This window comes from Physeter macrocephalus, chromosome 11 (assembly GCF_002837175.3).
Source record: "Physeter macrocephalus isolate SW-GA chromosome 11, ASM283717v5, whole genome shotgun sequence".
NCBI lineage: Eukaryota > Metazoa > Chordata > Mammalia > Artiodactyla > Physeteridae > Physeter > Physeter macrocephalus.
The window spans coordinates 75157319-75167719 of NC_041224.1; the positions used below are offsets into that span (position 1 = coordinate 75157319).

The 10401-nt window shown below is 40.5% G+C and overlaps 1 protein-coding gene across 10 annotated transcripts in view; it reads left to right on the forward strand.

Annotated features, from left to right (window-relative positions):
• CERS3 (ceramide synthase 3) overlaps window positions 1–10401 on the forward strand; it is a 145393-nt gene that overhangs the window by 9110 nt on the left and 125882 nt on the right. The window contains exon 2 of one of the 10 annotated variants that reach the window (XM_024114984.2): window positions 8581–8696. The exons of the other annotated variants lie outside the window; for them this stretch is intronic. The gene's annotated coding sequence lies outside the window, so the exon portion shown is untranslated. The remainder of the gene's footprint in view (window positions 1–8580; window positions 8697–10401) is intronic. 10 annotated transcript variants of the gene reach the window in all.

The window sequence follows — 10401 nt, forward strand, 5'->3', positions numbered from 1 at the left end:
CCTTAGGTAGGTTTATTGCTAGATATTTTATTCTTTTTGTTGCAATGGTAAATGGGAGTGTTTTCTTAATTTTACTCTCAGATTTTTCATCATTAGTGTGTAAGAATGCCAGAGATTTCTGTGCATTAGTTTTGTATCCCGCTGCTTTACCCAATTCATTGATTAGCTCTAGTAGTTTTCTGGTAGCATCCTTAGGATTCTCTATGTACAGTATCATGTCATCTGCAAACAGTGACAGCTTTACTTCTTCTTTTCCGATTTGGATTCCTTTTATTTCTTTTTCTTCTCTGATTGCTGTGGCTAGAACTTCCAAAACTATGTTGAATAAGAGTGGTGAGAGTGGGCAACCTTGTCTTGTTCCTGATCTTAGTGGAAATGGTTTCAGTTTTTCACCGTTGAGGACGATGTTGGCTGTGGGTTTGTCATATATGGCCTTTATTATGTTGAGGAAAGTTCCCTCTATCCAGATTCCCTCTTGATCAAGGTGTGGCTCTGTACCCTTCTATAGGTTTCACTCTCTTTCATAAGAGATTCCTTGGGCTTCCCTGGTGGTGCAGTGGTTGAGAATCTGCCTGCTAATGCAGGGGACACGGGTTCGAGCCCTGGTCTTGGAGGATCCCACATGCCGCGGAGCAACTAGACCCGTGAGCCACAACTACTGAGCCTGCGTGTCTGGAGCCTGTGCTCCGCAACAAGAGAGGCCGCAATAGTGAGAGGCCCGCGCACCGCGATGAAGAGTGGCCCCCGCTTGCCACCACTAAAGAAAGCCCTCGCACAGAAACGAAGACGCAACACAGCAAAAATAAATAAATTAATTAATAAACTCCTACCCCCAACATCTTAAAAAAAAAAAGCGATTCCTTTGGTGACACTGCCCCCGACGGCTACCGTGTTGTAAGAAATCCTGCTGACACTGAGGAAACGAATTACCCTGTCAAGGAAATGGATTATGCCTCAGATAACTGCTCCCCCACCAACACTTGGTCGGGTAACCTCAATACTGATCAGGGTATTATAGGAAATCAGTGAATGGTGGCTGGCTGTTGTGCCACCTGGAAGTCCATAGTGCCGTTGATGAGGAAATGTAAATAGTGACCACAGTACCAACACCTGCAGCTTACTGGGCACTTACTATACACCGAGTGTTACAAAGTGATTTAGACACATGACCTCATTTCATCCTAACCTAGAGTTTACAAACATAAAAATCATTATACCTGTTTTACAGATGAGGTCATATAGCTGGAAAGGGGTAGGGTGGGCATTCAGATTCCCAAACATCTATGCTTGACAAGCCAATAGGCCTTGGGTTCCTACATGTCCTGTCCTGAAATTCTATCCCAGTGTGTTGTTGGGGGAAGGTCTGGGCATCCCCCCAGGTGAGTCTGATCATTGGGAAGGTTGGAACTAGGTGACTCTATGCAAGACAGCCTCTCCAGGACTTGTCTCTGGACTTTCTGTTTAGCAGAGTTTGTGCCCATTATGTGGGCTTCCTTTACTGAAAGAAGAATATGAAACCAGTTATCTTTTCCCAGTAGTGAGGGATGTGGACATAGTGGCGGGAAGGCAGCTGTGAAGGAGCAGGAGATGTCCCATTCATCTCCCTTGGAGAATCTTTTTAAACTTAGCATTTAATCTTATTATTTAAACCAGCCTGAAATGGGATTCTTGCCCCTACCCAATAAAGTCAGAATAATAAGATAGTATCATTACATAACATTGATTCTGTACTTTACCGTATGCAGGTAAAGTACATACATACCTAATCACTCTTAATCCACAACAGGTCTTTGCAGTAGGTAGAATTAGCACCATTTAATTCGGATGAAGATTCAGAGATTGAGTTGTCCAAGACCTAGCTATTGACAGGTCTGGCCCTTGAACGGGCTGTCTGACTCCAGAGCCAAGGTTCTTTCTTTTTCAGCTGTTTGAAAGACAGTGAGCTACTTGAGGCAGTGTATGTAGCACTGCATTCTTTTTAAAAAATTCTTAAATTGCAGGCTTGCGATTTGTATGGTGGTCTTCCTGACCTGATACTAAGTGAGTGGGGAGTTTCTGCAGAACCTGCCACAGTGCACAGGAGGGCTTTGCACCCAGCCAATCCTCCAGTTTCTCCAGTGGGAAAACCTGAGACAGAATCAGGGCCTGGCCTCGGGTTCCTCTGTGAGTCACTAGCAGAAGCGAGGTTCTCAACTCCCTTGCTTTTGCCTGCATCAGTCCCTTGTGCCTGAGACTAATAACAGCGTAATTTATGAAGCAAGATGTGTGACTCACCAGGCAAGGGAGGAGAGTTTGCAAGGAAGGACGCGGTGGAGAGGAGCAACATATTTAACAGCAACGGAAAGGAAATGCTGACATGATGGTAGTTGGGTTAAAATTTCTTTACATTGCAACACCATTGCCTGGTTACCCAGCTGTTAATTTATATTTTAGACTTCTAAAGTTAACTAAAATGAGGGGCGGGAACAGGGGAAACAAGGGAAGGGAATTCTACCTTTGAAGGCAGAATTATCAAATCTATGTAACTTTCTCATAGATTTCTTCTCAATCATCTTGGACCCCTTTTCTTTGAACCCCAGGACTTGCCTTCTTCTAAAACTTATCCATTGTGTAACTTTGCTTTACATCCTTCTGATTTCAGTCATACCTGTTTTTCTGCAAGCTTCTGTCCATGTTACCAGTCTAAATAAACTTCCTCAGTCACTTACCTCTCTTGTTCCTGAGCTGGCCTTTGGCAATCTTGTCAGTTAATGACCAGGACAGAGATGAACCAGAGATCCGATAAAGGTGAAGAGGCATCCAGGAGAATTACTTTTTGGTGAATACTCCCTCCTTAAATGGCTTTTTCTGCATTATCTTTATTATCTCCAGAATCTAAAGTCAGTTTATAGATAGGTCACAAGAGCATGTCTTCCTGTTGACCAAGGAAGCACATTTTAAATTTTCAGTTACCTGTTTGTGTGTGTAAAAAGGCTGTGATAAGTTTTACGTAGGTAGCAAACTTGCCTTACTTCAAATCATCTATTAGTTTTTGTATATGAAACATTAACTTAAAAAGTTAACTTAAAAAGTTAGCCTCTTAAAATATATTAATGTGAAATAAATCACCTTAATAACACCTTTTAGTATGGGAAGCTGGGTGCATACTGGGAAAACAATAATTTAAAATGTTAAATATGCAGAGTTTTGCTGTTCTAGCATATCAATTATTTTTTCATGTTTCTTTCTAGTTTTTGTCTTTACACACACACTCACACACATATATGTGTATGATTAAAATAGTATATTATACGAGATCATATACCATCATATGATCATAGTATAGATATAATTTTGAATTTTCTTTTTTAACGTGTAATAACACTTTTCATGTTTATAAATTTTACAATTTTAGCATTAATTGATTATTATATAGAGTTAACATTTCAAAATGTACTTAAACATTCCATATTTTAAAAATCCATTATTTACTAATACTGAAGTGTTATTTATTAACTATAGTTTAAAAAGTTTTCTGTCTAGTTTACACGTATTTCTAGGTAGACATGAACATTTTAGTGACTCCTAAAATTTATTATCTGATTCCAAAAGGGTGGTATCATTTACCTTGCCACCAGTAACATAGGAATGTACATTTAAATGTAAATGATATATATGAGACATTTATAGCATAGTTAGCACTGAGTATTATTTTTAAATAATGTCTTCTAATTTAATAGGTGTAAATTATAGAATTTTAGGACCTGGAAGTTCATTTAGTTGCTCTCTTTAGAAAGGCAACCTGGTATTTGATAGCTTGACTCCAATTTACCGTTTAACAGGCATATAATACAGTGATTTACAAATATTTACTCACTTTGTTATTTTAACAACCTCATCAGGGTGGTACAATTATTATTTCTGTTTTGTAGATGGGGAAACTGACATTAAGTTAGTTGTCCAAGGGCACATAGCTAGTTAAGTGTCAGAACCCAGGCAGTCTGGCTCCAGAGTCCATGTGCTTGACGATTGTGTTATACTGGCTCCCTTAATATCTATTTAGCATTTACTGTTTGTACGCTTTCCATATGCCAAGTTATGGGTGCTATTGTGAGTAAAACAATTTTAGTCCCTGCCCTCATGGATCTGGAAGTCTGGGGAGGGAACCAGACTTTAATCAAATCAACATATATATAATTACAATTTTGATACATGTTATGACGAAAAAGAATGGAGTGTTAATTAGTATTAGAGTAAGCACATAAAGTTTGTTGGACTTTTCCATCAAGTCAATCAGGATTAGAGAATGAAGGATTGGCCAGTAGGAAGAACTCTAAAGAGTATAGGAATCACAGCTATAGGAAGCAGTCACGACCCCTGGGGCGGAGATAGAGTACACAAGGAAGAGGCCTCCAGGGCTGATGTGCAGACCCTGATGAAGAGGGCACAGAGGGGTCGCTATGGAAAACCAGCAGAACTGGCTTGCTATGGAACTAGCCCTCAGAAACTTGCGGGAAATCTGCCCTCTAGGGTGCTGTTCATTGGGAAGTGTCTCACTGGAGACACTCGGCCACAAAACTCCCCAGGAAGGTGCTGGTGGATTCTGCTGGCTGCTGGGGGCTGCTGGAGCCTTCACTGGGAGTGCACCAGAGCCAAAAGCGAAACTTCTTCCTCCTGCAATGTCTCTCCACCACTCCCTACTTAGAAAGGTCCTGGGCCAGCTGGCAAAGGGAAATAAGTAAAGGGACCAAAGGGAGCAGACTTATTTCACAGAGCAGGCAAACAGGGTCAAAATCTAATGACTTACATGAAATAGAAGTTTATTTCTCTCGTACATAACAGTCCAGATATGGGTGGACCAGGGCTAATGTGCTAATTGGCTTCAAAAATTGCTCCAGTTCTGTCATCCCCTTTTCCAGCTGTCAGGAAGGAAGATAGAGAGAAGCCAGGACATGCAGCTTGGTCCTTAGGGAGATTACCCAGATCAGTTCCCATTCCTGTGTCATTGACCCAGACATGGTCACGCATGGCCGCACCTAGCCGTGCTAGAGGGAGGTTGGGAAATGTTGCCTCGTGTGGCAGGGCAGCCACGTGCCAGGTTAAACTGGGGGTGGGGTGGGGGTCTGTAACTAAAAGACAGAATCAATGGATACTTAGGACATCCTGACACCCCTCAATGGCATCTTTGAGGCGATACCATGTTTCTGCTACAGATCTTCTGAAATTTTCTTTTTCATCTCTAAATCTGTTCTGAATTTCTTTGAGGCTTTAAATTGGTATAATTGTAAAATTCAATATGAGGGAATTAAAATTGTTTTTATCTTGTTGTAAGTTAATTACTTCTTTACATAAAGTATAGGTGTTTTTTTTCCTTCTCTTCAGTTTTCTAAAGATATAAGCCCAGGCATTTATTAGCTTTTTATAAACTAACTTAGTCATAATAAATATCTTTCAGAGTTAAGTTGCTCTGTCATTTGCATTGTCTTATCCATTTGAAATGGCGCAACTTAAAATGCTTTCAGAATTGGAATTTACAGCTGGCTCAGTCCTTACACTGTTCACAGGAAGCAAGCAGCTGCTCATGTTTTCTTTTGTGTTTTATCTTAAAGGCATAAACCAGTTCTTTTGGCTGAGTTAGTAGAGTTAAGGTAGACTGAAGGTAGATAAACATGTTTACCTGACCTCCTACACCAAATTTTAAAAATTGTTCTCCAACTAATGAAAATGAAGTTGTACATAGTTATCAATAAATTAGATATAATTTCTGGCCATAGTGTCACACCTTTATTGTTCAAAACTCCATTCCAGCCTCAGTAAACCCTCCATCAGTTTATTCAGCAAGCACTTGTATAGTGTCTACTGTGTGGCAAACTTTGGGTATACAGTAGTGTATGAGCCACGCAAGGTCCTTGCTCTTCTGGAGCTGACTTTCTCTTCACCAGAGAACCCTGTTCCCTCTGTAATCCAGCTGGTCACCCAGTCACAAAAACTCTCACCAACTCTCATATCCTCCAACCATAATAATACTCAGAAATTGTGAATACTGATTCAAGAGTGTCTCTCACTGCATTGCTCAGGAATATGCCTTTACTTCAATTCAACTTGTTTTCCTAACTTGCCATTTCTCATCACCGTCCTCTATCTGAGAGATATTTTCTGCTCTGTAGAGATACTTTCTTGTCACTCCCCTCTATCCAAGAGATATGTTCTGTAGAGTTATCTTCTAAACTGATGTGATGTTTACAGTAGGGATTAGATGGCTAGTTACCAGAAGCTGTCCAAAGACTCAGCCTGACTTGGAGTTCTTACCTCAGCAATAGTTTGAGTACCACATTTTTTCAGTACTTTACAAAAATGTTGCTTCAAATAGTGATAAACTTTTAACCCAGATGATTTTATTTCTTCAAGTCCTAAGGTCAGATTTAATGGTGTGTGTCTGAGAAAGTGGCTCAACAGGCTTCCTTCACCCTGATAGGTTCTGTATCCATGAGGTCAGAAAATAATAAGTCATAAAAACCTACATTCATTAGATTGTCTTCCTGCAAACCACTGGCAGCTGGAGTTGAAAATAGGGTTTAAAATTTCCACAGTATTAGTGGGAAAACACAGCTGGGCTATGATGCCACCTCCATTACTGAACTTCCCCAAAGTAAAAAGAAATAACTGCAGGTACTTTTCTTGTAAATATTTCCTATTTTTAAAAATAGCTTCAGATTCTTTTATATAAATAAAAATTGTAGTTCCTTCAGATTTTTTTTTATGTAAGTAGGAATTTCAGTACTTAGAGAATGTACAAAGGATGGGAAAAAATGGAGTTTGAGTAGCTGATGAGAAAAAAAGGGACTGAGAATGGCCAAGGAGTAAATGAATACGTTTGCTTCCGAGAGAACACTAAGCAGAGACTGAAAAGTTGTCAACATGGTTGGCAATTTTCAGTTGCCAGAAAGGCGTAGAGTCCAGCCAAATGAATCAAGATGAGAGATGGGCTATGAGTTTGATGTGGGAGTCAGTGAGCTTCTCAGAGTGTTCAAAAGTGACTGAGTCACAGGCAGGGCTCCTGAATGACAGATTCATTGTTGCAAACGCTCAGGACTTTTTTTTTTTTAGAGCAGTAACTTGTGGGGTTTTAAAAACACAGGTATCTCTCCATCTCAATATTTTCTAATTCTCTTTCCATCTGAGGCTTGTTTAAATATCACAATAGTTAGTTAACACAGCATACAGGTACCATTCCACGCACTGTGTAGGTAATGTTTGTCATCCACCAAGCATCTTCTTAAGGCTGAGTCAGGGAAGCCAGCAGCCTCTGTTACACTGAACAACCAAAAAACCTTTAAGTAGTGACTGAGTGCCACTGGCACACTTGAAATGTAGACGGAACAGGAGCAAAAATGGGAGAGAAAGAAAGAAAAGGGGACCAACAAGTGTCCATTGCGGGCAAGATGAGATCCAAGGCTAACCAGAGGGAGAAACTGACAGATGCTACAGACTGCCAGCCCCTCCTCAGTTACTCAAGGGAGTTCCTGCTTCTCCATTTAAACTTTAGAAGGAAATCCTAGGAACAGGCACTTCTGCTAAATTTAAGGTTCAGACAGCTGAATTGGAGCTGTCCGTTTCTCCTGAAGGAGAGTGGGGAAAATGCTAGGTGTATCAGTCAGTGCTCTTGATTGTAAGCAACGGAATCCACCTCTTTCTTACTACCTTAAACAAAAGGCTTCACTGAAAGTGACTCACAGCACCAAAAGAAGGGTGATGGGCCAGACCTGGACCACAGTAGAAACCAAGAGACTAAGGTGATCAGGAAAGCCAGGAAGCTGAGAGATGACAACTGTCTTCTCAGCAGCAGCAGCCTAGGCAGAATGCCATCTTCTGCTGATGCTGCTCGTCCCGGCCTGGTCCAGATTCAAAGTCCTGAGTAAAGCCTCCATTTTGCCAACCCCAGGCCATCCCAGGCCAACTGCTAGCAGATAGAGAGTTGTCCATCTTGGCTTTCACAGTGGGAAAGGCATGGTACCAACTCTACACACATTGCTGATTTCCTCTGCTACTAGGAGGGCTAGAAGCTGGGCTACCTCTAGAACAGCACGTCCTGTACACTAGTCAGGCAAAGATGACTGTAAAGGATGCCAGAGGGCCTGGAACACGCTTGTGGCCTTAAGACAGCTACTGAGAGGCTAAGAGAATGTGACTTGCTTCTTGCTACTAGACTGAAATGGCAGAAAAGAGGAGGAGAGTGCCAGTCCCAGTTCTCCCTCTGCTTAGCCCTGGATCTCGTCTTGAGAGCAAGTATGGTAGAGAGGCTGGCTGGAGGGTTAGCCTGGATGAGTAAACCCCACTGCCCAGAGCTAGACTGTTGACTTGTGGATGTCTACTGAACACTCTATACCAAAGTCTGTCATCTGAGAGAGCCATTTCTCCAGAGGAGTTAGTCTGTTTTTACTTTTTAAAGCATAAAAAATTTTTTTCCTCCCAGAAAGCCATTAACTTTAAAATCATGCTGAAGTCTGAATCTGGATATAGTCTTTCCTTCACTGTTTATTTTTCTGAGTTCATGAACACAATCTTTTTTTTTTTTTTTTTTTTTTTGGCTGCCCCGCACAGCTTGTGGGATCTTACTTCCTTGACCAGGGATCAAACCTGCATCCTTGGCAGTAAAAGTGTGGAGCACTAACGACTGCACCGCCTGGGAATTTCCCATGGACACAACCTTGACTCAGGTGAATTTGGGAGGTAAAACTCAAGACCCTTAAATGAGATGATAGGAAGCTTTAGCATGAAGTTCAGGCTGAGTCATGGATTAAAAGATGTAAAGGTTAAAGGAGGATAAAGCTGAGAAGGAGACTTCATTTATTTTATTCAAAAAAAATTTTTTAACATCTTTATTGGAGTATAATTGCTTTACAATGGTGTGTTAGTTTCTGCTTTATAACAAAGTGAATCAGCTATACATATACATATATCCCCATATCCCCTCCCTCTTGCGTCTCCCTCCGACCCTCCCTATCCCACCCCTCTAGGTGGTCACAGAGCACTGAGCTGATCTCCCTGTGCTATGCGGCTCCTTCCCACTAGCTATGTATTTTACATTAAGTAGTACATATAAGTCAGAGGAGACTTATTAACTTTTTTTATTTTAGATATAACTCACATGCCATATAATTCACCCATTTAAAGTGTGCAATTTAGTGGTTTTTTTAGTATATTCACAGAGTTGTGCAACCAGCACCACATTCAATTTATGAACATTTTCATCACCCTCAAAAGAAACCCTGTACCCATTAGCAGCCACTCCCCACTTCCCCCCACACCCCCGTGTACAGCCTAAGAAACTGCTAAACTACTATTTGTCTCCCTATATTTGCCTATTCTGAACATTTCACATGACCGGAATCATACAATATGTGCCTTTTGTGCCTGGCTTCTTTTTTTTTTTTTTTAACATCTTTATTGGAGTATAACTGTTTTACAATGGTGTGTTAGTTTCTGCTTTACAACCAAGTCCATGCTCTAGTAGGTCTGTGTTTTGTTCCCGTCCTACCCCTAGTCTCTTTATGACATTTTTTTTTCTTAGATTCCATATATATGTGTTAGCATACGGTATTTGTTTTTCTCCTTCTGACTTACTTCACTCTGTATGACAGACTCCAGGTCTATCCACCTCATTACAAATAACTCAGTTTCATTTCTTTTTATGGCTGAGTAATATTCCATTGTATATATGTGCCATATCTTCTTTATCCATTCATCTGTTGATGGACACTTAGGTTGCTTCCATGTCCTGGTTATTGTAAATAGAGCTGCAATGAACATTTTGGTACATGACTCTTTTTGAATTATGGTCTTCTCAGGGTATATGCCCAGTAGTGGTGTTGCTGGGTCATATGGTAGCTCTATTTGTACTTTTTTAAAGAAACTCCATCCTGTTCTCCATAGTGGCTGTATCAATTTACATTCCCACCAGCAGTGCAAGAGTGTTCCTTTTCTCCACACCCTCTCCAGCATTTATTGTTTCTAGATTTTTTGATGATGGCCATTCTGACCAGTGTGAGATGATATCTCATTGTAGTTTTGATTTGCATTTCTCTAATGATTAATGATGTTGAGCATTCTTTCATGTGTTTGTTGGCAATCTGTATATCTTCTTGGGAGAAATGTCTATTTAGGTCTTTTACCCATTTTTGGATTGGGTTGTTTGTTTTTTTGTTATTGAGGTGCATGAGTTGCTTATAAATTTTGGAGATTAATCCTTTGTCAGTTGCTTCAATTGCAACTATTTTCTCCCATTCTGAGGGTTGTCTTTTGGTCTTGTTTATGGTATCCTTTGCTGTGCAAAAGCTTTTAAGTTTCATTAGGTCCCATTTGTTTATTTTTGTTTTTTATTTCCTTTTCTCTAGGAGGTGGGTCAAAAATGATCTTGCTGTG